The 20874-nt window shown below is 35.3% G+C and overlaps 1 long non-coding RNA gene and 1 pseudogene across 3 annotated transcripts; one reads left to right on the top strand and one right to left on the bottom strand.

The window, feature by feature from the left end:
• Positions 1-1725: 1725 nt before the first annotated feature.
• On the bottom strand, positions 1726-20829 carry LOC133817063 (uncharacterized). Of its 3 annotated transcripts, XR_009885496.1 has the most exons (8): positions 19560-20154; positions 18861-18961; positions 18591-18666; positions 18254-18511; positions 2827-2883; positions 2260-2367; positions 2058-2158; positions 1726-1964 (listed from the first exon to the last, which is right to left on the bottom strand). It is a non-coding gene; the product is annotated as an uncharacterized LOC133817063 (long non-coding RNA). The 3 variants fall into 3 exon arrangements; XR_009885494.1 differs by lacking the exons at positions 1726-1964; positions 2058-2158; positions 2260-2367; positions 2827-2883 and adding exons at positions 13535-13735; positions 20815-20829 and having other exon boundaries at positions 19560-20170; XR_009885495.1 differs by lacking the exons at positions 1726-1964; positions 2058-2158; positions 2260-2367; positions 2827-2883 and adding an exon at positions 14117-15772 and having other exon boundaries at positions 19560-20151.
• On the top strand, positions 16831-18022 carry LOC133817062 (chaperone protein ClpC1, chloroplastic-like; annotated as a pseudogene).
• Positions 20830-20874: the final 45 nt, after the last annotated feature.

The raw sequence follows: 20874 nt of genomic DNA, 5'->3' as shown, positions 1-20874 counted from the left end.
ATATATATATCTTATATTAAAGTGGCCACCGGGCGACATGAGTAACCCATACAAATATGTTATCGTACATTTAGAGAAATGAACATATAAATTAGGAATATTTGCGGTGAAAGTACTTAAGTCATACAAAATGTTGCACTTAAGTATAAAAGTTATTTTTTTGACAGTAAAAGTACCAAAGTTTAATTTTTACTTGCACCATTAGTACCCACCGTGAATTTTAATTATAAAAATTGATTAATTTTCACTAATTTCTTGAAAGCAAAGTTAAAATTTTCACATATTGATTTTTATTCTTGGATACTAACGGTGCAAGTAAAAGTTAAACTTGAGTACTTTTGCCATAAAAAAATAACTTGGGTACTTAAGTGCAATATTTTGTATAATTTTGATACTTTTACCGTAAAAAAAATAACTTAAGTACTTAAGTGCAATATTTTGTATAACTAAAATACTTTCGCCGAAAATATCCCTATAAATTGTAAATGATATCATTATAGCGCCTTATGAGTAATCCATATATATTTTTATAAATGATCCAAACTTTTGCTTGATATTATAATTGAGAGACTCGTTACATTCAATAGAAAATTCAAACACGGTCATATATATATATATAATATCATATATTTTTTTTAATATCATAATGAATGGAACTATGATTGTTCCATCTACTCTTTACAATAATAAACTTCACATATTTAGTTATTATAGATGAGAGTCCTTTATTATACAGATTATAAAATTGAGTCATGAAAACCTTATGAAACTGAAAATTAAGTAATATAATACCAAGTCATCAAAATTAAAAGATTTGATTTCATTAACTCTCCGTCAAACTCTTTATTATAAAATAAATTAAATTAAAAAACCTTAAAATATATAAAAAAAAAATCATCATTTCCAAAATTAAAAACCTTAAAATTTAAGAATTCAAAATAGAAATTAAAGTATATATCTCTCCATTTCTTTATTAACTCTAAAAGTATACTTTATCATTATACAATAATAAACTTTACATGTTTCGTTTTTAATTACGCATTATACAAAAAATATAATGATAATTGTCTTTATTTTTTTTTAAAGTTTGATAACAATGTCTAAATAAAATCTATATTTTTTTCCGAATAAACCAAATCAATATAAAGTTAAATATTATTATTAGATATGCATGTCCGTTGGTCTAGTGCTTTGAATTATTTTTAAACACGTAATTAAGAAAGTGTCAACACGTGTATGTAATTTGGAAGAGTACTGTAAGAACGTTCTCAGTATATGACACTACATACATATATGTGGTTGTGTTTCTTTATTCTTTTCTTTATCTTATTGATTATAATAATTATAATTATAATTTGCGACAAAAAAATAATTATAATTATAATATTAATTTTTTGCGTCATTTTTATATGTGACGTGGAATTCCATGACGCAAATCAGGCTGACATTTGCGTCAATAGGGAATTGTCACAAATCTGGCGTTTGTGGCAGTTCCCCACTGACGCAAACGCCTAGCATTTGTGTTGGTGGGGAACTGTCACAAATATTAAAAAACGTGTTTTTTGCGTCAGTTAGGAACTGTCACATAAAATATTAACCATGGAAATTGGAAATGTTTATGCCAATTTCTCTGGCCTATTTTAATAAAAAAAAAAACCGCAGCAGAAAAACAGCCGCAGAAACAGAAAAACAACGGCATAAACAAAATAACAACATCATAATTTTTTTAAACATTTATATAAAGTTAACATTTGTGATCAAATCTACAAAAGTAATTCAGATTTCAAAGTCAATCTATGTATATAGTTATAACTTGTGTTTTAAATTTCGAAGTATTAAACACTTAAACTAAAATTTCCTCACCAACTTGCTCATTTGCTAACTGAGATACCTCATAATTGATTCAGTCCACTATCCTGTATCTCGTTAATTTCGTCAGCCGAATGTAGTGTCGTATTCGTAAACTAATTAGAAAATATTTAAAATAATAAGTTATAAATTATCCAAATAAAATCATGAGCGATAGTTTAAATTAACATTAAAAGGTAAAACAATACCTCATTTTTCAAGTAGGTCTTTGGTCTAGGCTGTGAAATCAACTCTCTAGCAAACTTCATAATGTAAAAGTCACACTCGGTGGCCTAGTTTGGTTTCGATACTATTACAATATAGTTATCCAAATGTAAGTATTATATTTAGCAAGTTATTATAATAAAAATATGTCAAAAACTTTAATACGATAAGTAATAATTTACTTACCTTAGGAACACAAACTTTTAGTTTGATGGACTCTTTTTGTCTTCGGTGTGTATCATATATTTCACTGATAACCTATCCGCTGACATCCAATCTCTATCCATTGTCAAACTTCACAAAAAAAAAACCAAACAAACAAACAAAGCAACGAACATTAATAATTAGGTTCGTGAATTACCTAATTGACAAGTAAATAAAGGAAACAATATGTCCAAAAAAATTTGGGCAGCATTTTTCCTATTTCTATTACATCTCCCAAATTTAAAACGTACATGTATACAACACATAATATACACAAAAGTGCTCAACAAATCAATCAACACATGCATAATTCTCATATAAAAAATCTAAAAAAAATGGGCAACATTTCCCCTATTTCTATCACATTTCCCAAATTTAAATGAACATATATTCATCACATAAACACAACAAACCAATTAATCAAACAGGCATAATTCCAGCCTTATATCACCGCAGCACATAGTCCCAAAACCTATCTTCACTAATTTATAATTCCTACATTCTACTAAGTTCAATATCTTAATTATATATTAAGGTAAAAAATATTACCTCCAATATAAAATCCTCTAAAGCTTGATCTCATCAACAAAGTCGTCAACAAAAAACCTATTCAAATATACCAATAAACAACAAAAAAGAAAAAGTTAACAAAATATAAAGAAAAATATACTAAAACTATTCTAACTAAATAAACAATAAAGTAAAAACTTAAAGAAAACACATAATTTATTACACATACCCATTTAAATACTTAAACCCGAAATTAAATAATTATTTTTAAAAAAGTTAACAAAACATAAACAAAAATATACTACAAATATACTAACTAAATAAATAATAAAATAGAACTTGTTGATGCAATTTTTCGTCAACTTAAATAGTAGAGCAATTAAACAATCAAATATTGGTGCAAATGAATAAAGAGGAAAACAAGAGGATTTTTACGTGGTTCAGCAGTTAACTCTGCCTAGTCCACGAGTCTGTGTTATTAAGACTTAGGAGTTTTCTAGAAACTTTTCAGAGAAGAGTTGCCCAGAGTTTTCTCTCCATAAATCTATAAAATCCTTTACAAATGGTACTTTCTTCTCTATTTATAGAGAAGGTTGCAGAATTCATTCCCACATATCTCGGGAAGATATTTTGTAAATCAATTAATATAATACTAATCAATGCATTATTTCCTTTATACACGAAAATGTCCCATGAAGATTGGAAAGGATAACAGATTAAATGATATCCCTTAAATATTGGGATTGTACAACAATAAACATATTCACACATAACTGATTAACCCAAATGATTCATCAAATCTTCGATATCAGCAATTGGTATTGAACTTGCCGAGACCATGAGTCAATCACGAGCCCGTCACCTAGCTTCGCGCTATACTCGGAACAAATAAATATATTGACGATGCTGTCATATTCGAGCTTGAACTTCTCGAGCTTGAGCCATCTCGCCTGAAAGCATCAAGGAAAAATATATACAAGTGTCATTCCATGGCCATTGCGAGCTCAGAGCACATCCTCGAGGTCGTTGTTTACTTCAAAGAGGTCTGATGGTTGGGTCATATGATGACCGCCTATGTTTCAAGCTCACACCTGACAAGCCCAATTTTTTGGGCCATAACTTCTTATCTCGAAATCTGGGTGTACCATTTTGCCCCCTCAAAAGTATTAGTTCGAATCCCATGAGAAGGAAACTTTTGAACTGCCCTTCTTGGAAACTGTACCATCAATTGCACTCGAGTGTGGACACGCGTCAGGCAGGTATTGGATGATCAGGGTACTTAACTATGTTTGCACCATGCCCACGTCTTCTCATCTACCACCTTTTTGCCACCATTGCCACGCTTGTACCCATTTGTTCGATCAGATACCAAACCTGACCAAGGGCCCAGATTAATTCGTCGTTTGACATCCTTTTGTTGCCTATAAATAAGTCCGTCGTCTTCCTCCTTTCATTTTTACGTCTTTGTGCTTTCAAAAAAAGGAGAAGGAAAACCAGAACCCGATTTGCCCAGTTCTTGCATGTTCTCCAAACCAAGAAAACAGAACAACGTTGACCTGTTCGACTCCGTGAGATCGTTTTCGAAACCTCTTCTTCGGTCATCGATTTTTCTATACCCACCAGCCACACTGTGTAAGTATCTGTTCTTGATCTCATATGTTTATGTACATTCTGTTTTTCCATGCATGTTTATGTTGTAGCACTTTATGCACATTTACTAGTTTCGTACTAGAATGCTTTTGCACATTTACGGATTTCCAAGCCCAGAAAATTGCAAATATGGCTTTTACTGTGTTATTTAGATTTCGAACATCATATCATGTAGACCAAGAAACGGGTTATAGGATTAGGGTTTTCAAATTGCACATTTCCCAAAAATATCAATTTTTGAGTAACCGCCAACTTTTTCCCTAAAAATTCGGGATCTTTTTAAAAATAAATCCACTTTCCTCCCTTCGTGTCAAATACACGCTCTGAGCCTGATCTCGTTCTTTTGATCGAGCTTGTTTCATAGTCTCGAGCATTCGAGCTCAGGCCGTCTTGATTTTTATCCTTGATCTTTTGTTCGTCTGGCCCTCACCCTTTTTCTTTCTTGTTAGATGTCGCAAAATTTGGAAAAAGTGGTGGGGGTCAATACTTGCAATTCCTTATTCACCGACAACTCCGAGCCCAGAGTCACCCTTTACTCGGAACCAGCGGCTGATTCGGGAGCACGAATTGAAGTGTGAGCAAGAGGACACCCGAGCTAACTTTCGACGCCAAATCGATGAGGTCGAGGAGAGAAAGAGGAAGAAACTTAGGGTCGCAATCTATCCAGACCCGGACCCCGAGCCCAGACCAATTCCTCTCGACCCTACTCTCAAAGTGACGGTCGCATTTAAACCGGGCGAACTCAAATTCTCATTGATGGAGGAATCAGCGAATCACCCATCCACCTCCCAGCCAACCGCCATTCCCACCTCCAGGGGAGAATTTTTTGAGGCCGAGCATTATTGGAGCTCAGTCTCCTCATTGGGGCAGATAACCAACATCCTGGCTCATCACAGCCTAGGATTATTAGGCTCGCTAAGGTGTCTTTAAATAGGCTGGTACAAGCTATAAAGAAATCTGTACAAATATGCTATTAACTATCAAATATTCTAGGTCAACACTAAACCTAAGAATCAAGAAAGAAAAATAAAAATAAAAAGGAAACAAACTATTTGGTTTCCCTAAAGGAAGCTACCGAGTAAATGTACAAAATATCTACAAAGATATTATAATCAATAATATAATATTACTAATTTTTCCCCCTTTTTCAACACTCCCCCTCAAGTTGGTTTGAAAATATCCTTCATGGCCAGCTTATCCATCAATTTGTCAAACTGTCTCGTAGGAAGCCCCTTTGTAAGTATGTCAGCTATCTGTTCCGTTGTAGGAATTCAAGGCATGCATATAAGACCAGATTCAAGTTTCTCCTTAATGAAATGTTTGTCCACTTCCACGTGCTTCGTTCTATCATGGAGCACTGGATTGTGAGCAATAGAAATGGTAGCTTTATTGTCACAATACACTTTCATAGGCAATGGATGAAAGACTTTCTACTCTTCCAGAAGTCTTTTAATCCACAAAACTTCACATACTCCAAGTGCAACTGATCTGAACTCAGCCTCTGCACTACTTCTTTGTAACGACCCAAATTTACTAATTAGGCTTAAGGGCCTTGATTAGTGTGCCTGGAGGGCATAATGGGAATTATGTGTGATTTTAATGATTAAGATGCATGATTATGATTTAAAGCATGTTATATGACTATGTGATAATTATGTTATGTGATTTGTACCACGTGGGTGTGGTGATATCAATGTGATGCACGTGCCGAGACGGTCCTAGAAAGCTAGATAATGGTAACTGGTGATTTGGTAACTTGTGTAACTGTTAGTAACCATAAAGAGTAATAGGTTTTGTTGGAGAAGTGGTAGAATTGTAATGTAAGTAAAAGGACAAGTGTGCCCTTGAGGTTTAGTTAGGAAAGGGTATTAGTGGAGGGATAAGGTAGTCTTTTGGCAGTGGTTTAGATGAGTTTCAGCTGAAGGAAAATGTAATCACGTATAACACTTTGGAAATTGATTTATGCTGAATTTTGGAGACCTAGAAATAGAGTAAAAGAAAAGTAGAAGAAGGAAGCTGAATTTGAGTCTTGGAAGGAGAATCAAGGGGTTTGAAGTAATCAAATCAAGCCTAGGCCAAGATTACTCAGAGGTAAGGATTTGTCTATGATTTGTTTAAGTTTCAAGTATGGTTTTTAGAGGATAAGCATGAATTGAAACAAGTTAGTGGCTGGTTTTGCATGAATTCAGAGTTGAAATAATCAAAAGAGAAGGTGATTTGAAGCTAGAGCTGAAGAGAATTCAAGCTGGGTTCTTGACTGAGGTAAGAGTGTATCATGTTTAATTTTCGTAACTGTTATGGTTTAAGAATCTAAAGGTTTGGTTTGCACTTTTCTCAAGTTTTGGTTCAAGGGTTTGAATCTGAAATTTAAGTATGAATTCTGTGAGTGGTTGTGTAATTGAGCTAGATTATAATGTTTATAGGTTGTTGAATGGTCTATTTGGGGTTTTGAATTGGTTTTGGGGCTTAGGTATGAATTTGGGATGATTTGGAGAGATTTGGGTTCGGGAAAAACGCAAGGGAAAACCCAAAAATCTGGGTTCGTGAAGGAGCGCCGCGGCGCGAGGCTATTTCTGGGCAGAGCAAGCTCTCTGACTTGCTGGGCGCCGCGGCGCTAGGCCAATTTCAGAACATGGGATTTTGCGATTTTGAGCCTTTGCTCTGGGGGTTCGGGGGATGTCTTCGGTGCATTGTTTTAGGGATTTGGGGGATTCCGAGAGTGTGGGATTGGTTCCGGGAAGTAGTTTTGGATTGATTAGTGACAAAGGATGTTTCATTTGTGTTGTGACTAGGTCTTTGGAGAGGCTCGGGGTAGAGGACCGTGCTCGCGGCTTTGAGGCATCGGAAACTAGTGAATTGAAAGGTAAGAAAACTGCACCCGGTTGTATGATTGTGATGGGACTAAGTGCTCCCGAGAGTTCTATCGTGTCAATGTTGGTATTACGCCACGGGACATGTAAAAGCGGTCTAAGAGTGTCGTACATGATTTTAGCGCACAGGGCGCGGATTGGCCACTGGTAGCCAAGGACAACGGGATAACGGAGGGAGCAGCCTGAGGGCGCTAGCCCTAGTTATCATTTGTGTACTGTATATGTTATGAATTGATATGCCTAGTATGTGGAATACTTGATTATACTGATTGATGATATGGCTGAGTTTATGTGATGCAATGTGAGATGTTGACTTGTCTGCTAATTGTTTATGCTCTATTGTTGTTGTGTTTTCTTGTTGGTCCTTGGCTCACGGGTGCTACGTGGTGCAGGTAAAGGTAAGGGCAAGCTGGACCAAGCCTGAGGTGGAGAGCTCCGAGGTGGAATGTACATAGCCAGTGGTTCGACCGCCACGGTCGAGGAGTGGACCAGGACAGGGATCACCTAACTGCTTGTTTTGCCTTAGTATGGCCGGTTGTTGTACATAAACCTTGTGTCTTTTGTAAACGGTCTTTGTTTTTGGGATCCCATGTAACAGATGATGCTTTTTAATGAAAATGTGGCTTTTGAGACCAAAACGCTTTTAACCCTAGTTCCTTTATAGTTTCAATAACACGATTTTATTTAAATGACTTGATTAGCAAGTCTGGCACTTTATAAACACACAGTGTAACGGTCTTGGCTATCCAGGGCGTTACATTCTTGCTACTACATTTTGTTTTTTACTACGCCAAGTGACGAGATTTCCTCCAACAAAGGTACAACAACCTGACGTTGAACGTCTATCAACTGAACTCCCAACCCAGTCTGCATCTGTATAGGCTCCCACTTGTAAATGGCCATGATTGCTGAATAATAGGCCTTTTCTAGGTGATCCTTTTAGATATATGAGAATTCTATAAACGGCATCAAAGTGTACTTGTCATAGAGAGTGCATGAATTGACTTACCATGCTCACAACAAATTTTATATCCGGACGAGTATGTGACAAGTAGACCAGTCTTCCAACTAGCCTTTGGTACTGCTCTTTATTTATGACTTCTTCTTCTTTAGAAGGTTGAAGTTTCAAGTTGGGTTCAATAGGTGAATCTGGTTTACATCCTGTCATTCCTGTCTCATTAAGCAAATCAATAACATATTTACATTGACTTACCAAAATACCTTCTTTGGACCTAACAAACTCCATTCCAAGAAAGTATTTGAGTATACCCAAATCTTTGATCTCAAACTCAACAGCCATTTTGGTTTTCAGTTTTTGTAATTCTTCACTGTCATCTCCAGTCAAAATTATGTCATCAACATAGACAATCAATATAGCTACCTTGCCTTCTTTCCCATGTTTGTAGAACATGGTATGATCAACTTGACTCTGAGTGTAACCACAACTCCTTACAGTTTTCCCATATCTCTCAAACCAAGCTCTAGAAGATTGTTTAAGGCCCTATAAAGATTTCTTTAATCTACAAACTGTGTTAGAACCCATTTTTTCCTCAAAGTCGAGTGGTAGATTCATAAATACTTCTTCTTCTAGATCTCCATTAAGAAAGACATTCTTTACATCTAATTGGTGTAGCTGCCAATTAAAATTTACAAGTAGAGATAACAAGATTCGTATGGAGTTTACCTTAGCTATTGGGGCAAAGGTTTCTTGGTAGTCAATCCCATGTGTTTGAGTAAACCCCTTAGCCACTAATCTTGCCTTATACCTTTCTATACTGCCATCAGCCTTGCATTTTACCGTAAAAATCCATCTACCCACTACTGTCATTTTTCCATTTAGTAAACTAACAACCTCTCAAGTACCACTTCTCCTAAGAGCATTCATGTAACACCCCAATTTGCTAATAAGGTTTAGGACCTTGATTAGCGTGCTTGGAGGGCAATAAGTGAATTATCATGATAATATATGAATTTGAATGAATATGTGATTAGAATGCATGTTTAAACTGGTAATTTTAGCCCGCTGAGGGCATAAACGTGATAATTGTATTATGTGATTTGTACCACGTGGGTATGGTGATATTTATGTGATGCACATGCCGAGACGGTCCTAGGGAGCTAGTTAACATAAAAGTCACAACGGGATTTTATACCCGGCTCAGGAGGAGCCTAGGGGTATTTTGGGAATTTTGTAATTGGGTTGAGAATAAGTGGTTAATGGTTATTGGTGATTGAGTAACTTGAGTAATCATTGGTAATTAGCAAGGGTAACAAGTTTAGATGAAAGAAGTGGTAGAATTGTAAGAAAGTAGAAATGATAAAAAGGGCCTTGGGGTTTAGTTAGAAGGGGAAATAGATGGAAGGGTAAAGTGGTCATTAGGCAAGGGTTAGATAAGGTTCAGCTGAGGGAAAAAGGATTCACGTTTTACACTTAGTCACAATTGGGGTTTATGCTGAAATTTGAGGAAAAAGCCAGAAGAAAAGGGAAGAAGAGGAAGGCTGAAGTTGGGAGACCTAGGAGGAGAATCAAGGTGGTTTAAGGTGATCAAGTTGATCATAAATCAAGATTGTTCTGAGGTAAGAATTCTCCCTGTTTTACTGAGTTTTAAGTTTGATTTTAGAAAGTAAGAATGAGAATTGAAAGATAGTTATGGCTGGTTTATCATGGAAAATTCAGTTTGGATAATCAAGGGGGAAGTGGCTTGAAGCTGGGTTTAAGGTGAATTCAAGCTAAATTCTTGATTGAGGTAAGAGTTTTTATGATGTTTGAATTTCGTATCTGATATGGTTTGAGATTTTAGAGGCATGGTTTATATTTTTCAAGCTCTGGTTTAGGTCTTAGAAGCCATGGTTTGAGTTTCTGAAAACTGAAACTCAAGAATGGATTTTGAGTGTGATTGTGTAATTGAGTTTGTTTTTGATGTTTATAGGTTGTTAAAGGGTTCATTTGGGGTTTTAAATTGATTTTGGGGCTTAGGTATTTGTTTGGGTTGAATTGGAGTTGTTTTGGCTCGGGAAAAATGCAGGAGAAAACCTAGAAATCTGGGTTCGCGTAGGGGCGCCGCAACCCTGTTCTTTGGTGCTGCGGCGCAGGCTTGCATCAGGATCAGGGAAAAGCTTTTGGGCGCCGCGGCCCTTGATGGGAGTGTCGCGGCCCTAGGCTATTTTTGACAGTCAAATATTGCATTTTTAGGGCTTTTGCTCGGGAGCTCGAGGGATGGTTCCAATACATTGTTTTAGGGAATTAGAGGTTCCGAGAGTGTGGGATTGGTCCCGGGAAGTGGTTTTGGATTTGTTAGTATTAAAGGATGTTTTATATGTGTTGTGACTAGGTCTTCGGAGAGGCTCGGGATAGAGAACCGTGCTCGTGACTTTGATGCATTGTGAAGCTCGGGATACAAGTAAGAAAACTGTAGCACCCGTAGAGCAGGGCGTGGGCCCATAGTGTTGTTGCAGGGCACGACCCTAGATTGCATTATTGTTAGGGTGTAGTTTTGATTGAATTACTATATGCTTGAATGCCATTTAGGTATGCTATGTGTGTGGATATAGTAGGATGAACGGCGAAGGCCGAGAATGGCAGTGGGGCCGGGAATACCACTTAGCACATGGAGTGCTTATGGTCAGGGTGAGACCCCAATGGATACATGGGATATCCTTATGGTGTGGACCGTGAACCCAGGCTTTGGTAACGCTTCTGGGACGGCATGGCCGTACATGTGTTTAAATCTTATGGACTGTCTGTTTATCTGTGAGTTATCTGTTATAGTGATGGTTATGTTATGCGTATGTCATGTGCTGTATGAGTTTTCTTGCTGGGCTTCGGCTCACGGGTGCTCTGTGTTGCAGGTAAGGGCAGGGAGAAAGTCAACCAGCCATGAGTACGAAGAGCGTGGGGGCGACGCGTACATGTTTGGCCTGCCTGACTTCTTTGGTTGGGGGCATTTTGAGAAATGGCTGTATTAAACTATGTTTTTGATAACTAGTCATCTGTAAACCTATTTAGAATTTGTAAATATTTTACAAACCTCATTTTGGGATCCCGAATGTTAAACTCTTGAACTTTTAATGAAATAGAGTACTTTTTAAAGATTACAGCCTTGACTTCTTGTTTAATCACACTTTTGTTCTAAAAACCTCGCTTAGCGAGTTATTTGCACGTTTTAAACTCACTTAGTAACGACTCTAAGGTAGTAGGACGTTACAATTCATCTCTTCCATCATTGCTAATTTCCAATTTGGATCATCAAGAGCTTCCTGAATGTTTCTCGGGACAAACAAGTTTGAGATTTTTGAAGTAAATGCTTTATGGTTGGATGAGAGTTTTGTATATGAGAGATATTTAGCTAAGGGATATTTGATGTACGTACGAGTACCCTTTCTAATGGCTATAGGAATGTCAAGGTCAAATGTCTCTTGGCTAGAAGGTGGCACAGGAATAGAACATGATGGATTAGAGTTACTTGTGATATTTGGAGGTCCAATTCCCAAAGGTTGAGATTGGTCAGTGCTAAGAGGAGTAGGCTGACTTTGATGATGAGTCCTTCTCCGAGTGCAAACCCTAAGTTCAGGATTAGTTTGTAGTGTTTCTCCCCCTGTTTTAGATACAATAATACTTGGCACTATAGTTCTAGAATTTTCTACATTATCTTTGTTAATTGTAACACGTTGTTCCATACCTTGATTAGAAATAATCAAAGTAAGCAAAGGATTAGACGATAAATGCCAAAAATTATCTTCCTCTTCCATTTTATTCTCCCCATGAAGAGGATGTTTTTCAAAATAGGGTTGATTTTCATAGAATGTAACATCCATACTGACATAAATTTTTTACGTTTGGGGATTATAGCATTTGTAGCCCCGTTTATTAGAAGCATACCCTATAAAAACACATTTAGTAGCCTTAGGATCAAGTTTGGATTGATTATTATTAGGGATATGAACAAAGACAATGCAGCCAAAAAAAATTTAAGGCAAATTTGAATACATTCGTGATGAAGGAAATTATTTTTGAAAACATTCTATTGGTGTGCTATATTATAGAGCGAGTGTAGGCAATCTATTAATTAAATAAGTAGCTGTTAAAATAGTTTCTCCCCAAAGATACTTGGAGACATGCATAGAAAACATTAAAGCACGTGCTACTTCAAGTAAATTCCTATTTTTTCTTTCAACAATTCCGTTTTGTTGAGGGGTGTCAACAAAAGTAGATTGATGTAGAATTCCTTTTTCTTTCAGAAAATCACTCAAAAAATTATTAAAATATTCAGTGCCATTATCAATGCAAAAGATGCTAATTTTCGTTTGAAATTGAGTTTCAATCATCATGTAAAAATCTTGGAACAATTTTTCAACATCAGATTTTTCAGTCTTCAAGTAAATCCAACATAAACGAGTATGATCATTAATAAAGGTCACAAACCATTTTTTTCTAGATATAGTAGCAACTCTAAATGGTCCCCAAACATCATTATGAATTAAGTAAAATGGTTTTGAAGACGTATATGGTTTTGGACGATAAGAATTGGGATGACTTTTAGTCAAACAACAACTTTCACAATATCTCTTCTATATAATAAGTGCGTAGATAACGGAAATTCTTGGTTTTAACAGTTTTTTATTTTTTTTAATGTTAACTTTAACAAATTATTCTTATATTTAACGGTAGTTTGTAAACACTTAAACTTAAATAAAATAAAATAAAATAAATAATTAAAAAAAATTAAAATAAGATATTTTACAATGATAATTATTTAAAAATAATAAATAAGTAAACAAATTAAAATATGATATTTTTGAGATAATTATTTAAAAATAATAAAAGCATACGTTTTATAACTTAAATAAAATTGAATTAAACTTAAACTCATTAGAATAATATCATATTAAACATAAAATATAATCTGTGAATTAGTAACAAATTGTTTTTTTTTTTAAAAACTAGCAAGAAACTTAAATTTAAAATTCATGTATAATATTTAATATTACATTAAATATATAATATACAATCTCTTGTTGTCACTCTCAAATTAAAAAACTAGAACAAACATAAACTTAAACAAAAATAAATAAATTATTTAATTAAAATAGGATATTTATTTGAAATTTATATGACATTAATATAAATTTAATAAAAATAATTAATAAATTCTATAAATAAAACTAAGCAAACGTGTATATTGCACATTGTTTATATCTAGTAAATATGAAATATGCTAACCTTTAAATAAAGTAGGAAACGAGTGTTTAAGATAAAGAAAACTAGGATGTCCAAGTCTTAAGTGTCAAAGCATTATTTGTTCAGAAACAGAAATAGAACTAACACTACTAAGGCCCTGAGCTTGTTTATTGCTAGAGTTGTTGTCATCAAAATAGTAGAGTCCATCAATCAACTTAGCACTGCCAATCATCTTCCCAAAGTTCCAGTCCTGAAATTCACAGTAGGAATCATAGAAAATGACAAAACAATTAGAATCTTTTGTTAACGAACTAACAGAAAGAAGATTGCAGGCTAATTTAAGGACATGAAGTACAAATTTAAGATCTATATTCTGAGTTAATTTTATTAAGCATTTTCCGACAATAGGTGACAAACTACCATCGACGATTCTAATTATTAGAACCTGAACATGGTGAATAAGTATGAAATAAATTGGATGAACTAGTATTAGAAGCTCTAGAATCAATAATCCATGGAGTAGAATGTAAATGGCTAGAAAAAGCATTGGGAATACTACTTGTTTGTGCCAGAGAAGCACTAGGAATACTAGATGAGGAATTGGATTTCAACAGCTTCAGAAGGTGATCCATCTGCTCCTTGTTGAAAGGACTTGTCTCAGCTTCATTTGCAATGGGGATGGAGCAGTTGTTTCAATCACCAGATCTACTGATTTTCCAATTCGGTGGTTTGCCATGAATCCTCCAATAGGTTTCATGTGTATGGCGTGGTTTGTTGCAAAAATCACACCATACTCGTGGTTTCTCCTCAGTTTTCGGTGGATAACCAGCAACTTTATGGGTTGTGGCATCAATCCCAACAAGGGCAGAATTTTCAATGTTTCCCATAGGATTTTTTCCAAGTATTACATGACAACGACTCTCTTCCCTTCGAACCTCAGCAAACACCTCACCAATTGAGGGTAGAGGAGTCCTACCAATAATCCGACCTCGAACCTCATCAAATTCAACATTAAGTCCTGCAAGAAATTTATAGATACGATATGCCTCCATTGTTTTCTTGTTGTGTGCAGCACCATCAGTAGATTTCCATTCATAGTCATTAAAGAGATACAAGTCTTGCCAAAGACGTTTCAAAGAATTAAAATACCTGGTAACAGAATTGTCCCCATTTCGAATTTCACCAAGCTTCAAAATCAATTCATACACTTGGGATTGATTCCCTAAGTCAGAGTACATCTCATTCACATTGTCCCAAAGATCCATAGTCATGGAGTAGCACATGTAGTTCGAACTAATATCCTCATCCATTGCATTCACGAGCCAAGTCATCACCATCGAGTTTTCTACGTCCCAGGTCGAATAAGGCGGATCCTCAGGTGCTAGTTTCTTCGTTTCTCCTGTCAGGTACCCAATCTTTCCCCTCCCCCTGATGTACATCCGAACAGACTACGACCAACGTAAAAAATTATCCCCATTTAGACAAATAGTGGTGATTTGAACTAGGTGGGAATCAGTATTGGATAAATGAGTGGTGTTCTTTGTGGCAGGTGGGTTTGGAGGAATGAGAGTAGTTTCAGATGATTCTTCAGACATGGCCAACTGCTGGAATGAAAAAAGGATTTGGTAGTGAAAAAAAAATGAGGTACAATGGTTGTTTTAGGGTGGCTTAGATACCATGTGAATTAGGGTAATTTTTTGTATATTATTGATAGAGAAAAGAGCCTTTAATTAGGTTGGTACAAGCTATAAACAAATTTGTACAAATCTGCTATTAACTATCAAATATTCTAGGTCAACACTAAACCTAAGAATCTGGAAAGAAAAATAAATAGGAAACAAACTATTCGGTTTCCCTAAAGGAAGATACCGAGTAAATGTACAAAATATCTACAAAGATATTATAATCAATAATATAATATTACTGATATTTTTCCCTTTTTCAACAACTAGTGAACTGTACAAACCTTTAATTTTAAATTCGGTGGTGATCATTTAAAAAAAAAGTGATGGTTATGAAATTAACCCCATATAGTCCAAAACTTAATTGAGATTGATGACTAAACAAGTTGCCTTTCACAATTATCAGTGTCACAAAAACCATTCCTTCCTTTATATTATAACATATGTTAGTTAAATGTCTTGGCTCTATTTTGGAATCCAAGGAGAGCAACTGAAATTAACCCCATATAATCCAAAACTTAAATGCTTTATATTGCGTTGATTCTATTACCATGTAATGTGTCAGTGTCACTCCTTGAACTCTTCGAAATATGTACCATTGTATCCTACGAGACATTGGAATGTGTAATTATCATAGTACATAAGAACTACAAGATGAAACTTTTGAAAACACACAAATTCAACTTGAAAGTGCAATGGAGAAGCTTGGTTACAAAGAGCAGCAATTTCATCAGGTTCCAACTCTTCAGAAGTATGGTTCAGATTTGACCAAAATGGCCCAGGAGGTAATCCCAAATGAATTTCAGCATTATTCTTTGATGTATTTATAGTATTTAGTATATAAATGTTTGTCATTCAGGGTAAGCTTGAGCCATTAATTGGAAGAAAACAAGAAGTGGAAAGTGTAGTGCAGATACTATGTAAGAGAAGTAAAAACAACCCTTGCCTTATTGGCGAACCTGGTGTAGGGAAGACTGTAATTGCAGAAGGCCTAGCTCAGGCCATTGTTAAAGCTCAAGTTCCAAATAAACTTCAGGGAAAAAAGGTATGAACAGTTTAAACATAATGGGAGTTGAAACATTAGAGCTGCCATTTTTCTTGAGAAAATTGCTTTGATGCAGGTATTTTCTCTGGAAATGGGTTGACTCATTGCTGGTGCTATATATCGTGGAGAATTTGAGGAGAGATTGATTAAGGTTGTTGATGAGGTTGAGAACAATAAAGGGGCAATAATCCTCTTCATTGATGAGCTTCACACTCTTATTGGAGGATATGCTCTTGATGCTGCTAACATCTTAAAACCTGCTCTAGCAAGAGGGGTTCTAAAGGTTAGTCATTTTAAGGTTTTAAGCACGTGTATTTTTCTTTAGAATTATATGCAAATTCTTCTATCTTGGTGCAGTGTATTGGTGCTACTACTCTGGATGAATATAGGAAGTATATTGAAAAAGACTCAGCTTTAAAGAGAAGGTTTCAAACAGTTGAAGTAACAGAACCATCCGTTGATGATACAATCGAAATATTGAAAGGTTTACAAGAGAAGTATGAGAGTTTTCATAATGTTGAGTATTCACGAAAGGCAATAGTTGCAGCTGCTTGTTTGTCAAAACAGTACATCAAGTAATTGTTTTTCACTGCTTTTTTTTTTTTTTTTCAAGTGAATAGGTAGATATTTTGTTTTGTGGGTTCATTTCAAACATTTGCTTTCAGGGATAGATTTCTCCCTGATAAGGCAATAGACTTGATTGACCACGCTGGTTCCCGAGCTCAACTTCAGAAAACAGAAGTAACAACCAATGGTCATGCGATGGTTACAGAGGAAGATATCCAACATTTGGTTTCTTCCTGGACAGGAATTCCATTGGAGAAACTCTCACCCTCTGAATCAGAAAAGTTGCTCAACATGGAGAAAACATTACACAAAAGAGTTATAGGACAACATGAAGCTGTGGAGGCAATTAGCCGTGCCATTCGCCGATCTCGTGCTGGAATAAGAGACCCCAGCCGGCCAGCAAGCTTCTTGTTCACAGGTCCAACTGGGGTTGGCAAAACTGAGTTGGCCAATACATTGGCTGTTGAGTATTTTGGCTCAAAAGAATCCATTGTCAGGCTTGACATGAGCGAGTACATGGAAAAGCATAATGTTGCCAAGCTTATAGGATGACCCCCTGGCTATATAGGCCATAATGAAGGTGGACAACTGACAGAAACTGTTCGGCGCAGGGCACACTCTCTGATCCTCTTCGATGAGATTGAAAAGGCTCACACAGACATTTTTAACGTTCTACTTCAGATTTTGGAAGACGGCAGGCTCACAGATGGTAAGGGTAAAACAGTGGATTTTAAAAATACTCTTATCATATTGACCTCAAATATTGGCAACAAAGTGATTGTTCATGGGGATCAGTTTGATTTTGGGCAAGTGAAGATGGCAGTTGCAGATGAGCTTAGAAAAAAATCCAGGCCTGAGTTCTTGAACAGGCTTGATGAAGTGGTGGTATTTAAGCAACTTGATGATGTTCAGCTGAAACAGATAATGGACATTATGCTGAAAGATGTTATTCAAAGACTTGAAGAAAAGAACATTTTCCTGGTGGTGACGTCTGAGTTCAAAGAGAAGTTGGTTAAGGAGGGAACTAATCCAATGTATGGTGCTAGGTCATTGAGAAGAGCAATTGTGAGTCTCTTGGAAGATAGCTTGGCTGAGAAAATTCTGAGAGGAGACATTAAAGAAGGGGACACAGTAACCGTGAGTCTTGACAAGACGGGAAATGTGGTAGTGACTTAAATTGTTGTCAAAATGGTGATCAAGTTGCTAATGTTCAAGAAGTTTACTCTACTTAATGGAAAAATGGTTTTCTTTTATCAATTTCCTTCTATAGAAACCTACTTTGTTCTTTATATGTGATTTTATGACAGCAAGTGAAAGCAGAATGACCGAATTCATTGAGGAAAAAACAAACATATTAATTAAACACAAGGCTCGAATTTGTTTTGAGACATGCCACAAAAGTAAAGGGAAAGCCTGAAATATTTGCAGTCAAACAAATACGCCATTTCATTGAATTTATAAGTTTTTGATCTACCTTGACTTGTATAATGGCGAAATCCTCTGCGAAACAATATCTTGAATCTGCTCTTCTGACAAAACTGATACCTCAAAATCAAAGTCAGCATTTTTCATCTGCTGATGCAACTTTAGAGAACATAATAGAGAACTTAAAATTAAATTTGGATTATGATAAAGTCACTACTAAACTATGTAAAACATGCCAATGACCTCGAGAATTGTAAGATTGATCATTAAGGTCCAACTTGCGCATAAGCTTTAGAATCTCAAGTTGCTGAAATAAGATTCACTCTACTTCAGAAAAATCAATCATTTTTATCAGTGCAGATTTTGCGAAATTTGGTCATGTTTACCTGCTCTTGTAGTAGTTCTTGACGATGCATTCTTTCAGCATATTGATCTGGTCCAAACAGTGCTTCGTCGCAGACCCTGTAATTCATTTGATTGGTAGTTTAGTATTGCTAGCAAAATTAGGCTTGGCTTAAAAAACAAAAGGCGGGAACTTTTTCTTGGACACATTGATTGAATTTCATAGTTGACCAAATGATAAACGCTTGAAAGATTGTACAAGATCAAATGGAAGCAGTAAATAAACACACAAGCAACCAAGAGAAAGAGCTTACTTTGCAAAGAATTTATAAAATTGAATCGTCAATTGCTGATCACTTTGATAATTCACAAGTCATATTCACCATTCCTGGGCATGGTATGCCGAAGGGAGGATCTGCAATAAAGAAAGCTAAAACATTCAACAACAAATTTCCTGAAGACTGAAGCTTATTATTTTGCCATAAATATAATAAATCTGCAAGGATTATAGGATCACCCCTGGCTAATCTAAGCCATGATTTAAGAGCAAAAATACCCAAATTAGTCCTAACTGGAAGATTTGCAATAGCAACGAAAGGGAAAGAGAAAAAGAAAACCAAATTACCATAGCAACTGTTTGGTAATTAGATTTAACTTTCCTTTTTCAAATAGAACAACCGAATTCAACTGAAATTAACAAATGGTTGCTAAGAACATCATCAACTTTGAATATAACATTCACTGACAATCAACATATACATAAATATATATATATATAACATTTACTGACAATCAACACTGCAAGAGGAAACTTCATAGGCTCAATAGAGAAAATACAGAAAGGAAAATACATGGGATAGCATGTATGTATGATGAAAATACACAAGGAAAATGGAATACACTCGATAGCAAATAATTACTCTCTACACATACTATAACTCTGTAGTAACAATCTAATCTGTTCTAATTTCGTTTAATTACTATGCAATGATCATATTTCATAAGATTTTCACCTTATCGACTTGAATAATATCATGATAATTCATAGGAACATCGTTGCTTCGTCGATGCTGCTCAAACTCCTTTATAGCATGTTGTCGAAGCACTTCAATCTTATAACTAAAGACCATTTCAGCAAAAGTGCTAATCAAATTTTCTAAAGTCAGAGGCTTCTCGGTGATATTTTTGAAAAAAATCATAAATTTGGCCTTCAAAGATTGAGCTTGGGCGCTTGAACGAATCCCAGTCTTGCAGTAGACTGCGAAAGACTCGCAGTTGTTGTTGAGAATATCGTATTGGCCGAACTTGCCTCCTCTGTTATCGTTGTGTTCGACCAGCATCCGAGTGGCTCGATGGATGACCAGATCTGGGGGGTCGCATACGTCAAGGCTACATGTTCCGATGTTTTTGACCCAAAAGTGGACGGGCGAGACGCCGTAGTCGAAGCGGAGGAGCCTGTGGAAGCGGTTGATGAGAAAGCAATCCAAGCACGATTTCACCACTCCTCGTTGCGCTTTTGGTTGGTAACCACATACTTTGCAGCCTCCTGCCGCTTGGTGAATTGGATCGGGTTCGGGTTCGGTCTTGGTATAGTGGATTACCATATCATTTCCTACATATATTCCTGCATATGTATATATACAAGATAGAAATTAAATTACTATAAAAAACAAATGAAATTATAAAGTACTCATTTTTATTTTTATTTTTATTTTAGACAAATACAAATACAAATATATTCCTGCATATAGTGAAGATAGAAATGAAATTATCAAGTATTTATTTTGTTTTTTATTTTAATACTATATAGTTACAAATATATTATAAAACGACACTATAATGGCCTGAATTAAATTTTTGGTGGGGCTAATACTATTTTTAATTTATTGGATCTTTTTTACTAATTGGGTTTCAAATTTTGTTAAGGATATATTAATCTTGTGGGTTGTGGCTGATTCTAATGTATTCACGATACATAATATAATATAATATTTATGAAATTAGTTTATTATTTTTTATTTTATTTTTTTTAAAATAGAAGGATGGGTGAATAATAAGTTTGTATTTCAATAAGAAAATTAATGAATAATATAGTATAAGAATTGAAAATTTAAAATCTAAAATTATTTTAGTAATGAGAAATTATATATTCAATGAAAATTAAAATATATATGAGAATTGTTTTGAAAGAAAAAAAAAACATAATATTTTTTTAGTAGCTTAATTAATAAGAAAAATAGTTAGAATAATTGGTGTATTCTGACTGACCGTGGTGAGCATAAGTGTGGAAGGCTCTGTAAGAGTATATGTGCTGTCCCACCTTAAGAT

Source organism: Humulus lupulus, chromosome 2, assembly GCF_963169125.1.
Source record: "Humulus lupulus chromosome 2, drHumLupu1.1, whole genome shotgun sequence".
NCBI lineage: Eukaryota > Viridiplantae > Streptophyta > Magnoliopsida > Rosales > Cannabaceae > Humulus > Humulus lupulus.
Note: the sequence above shows the minus strand (reverse complement) of the source record. Positions and strands in the feature narration are given on the sequence as shown.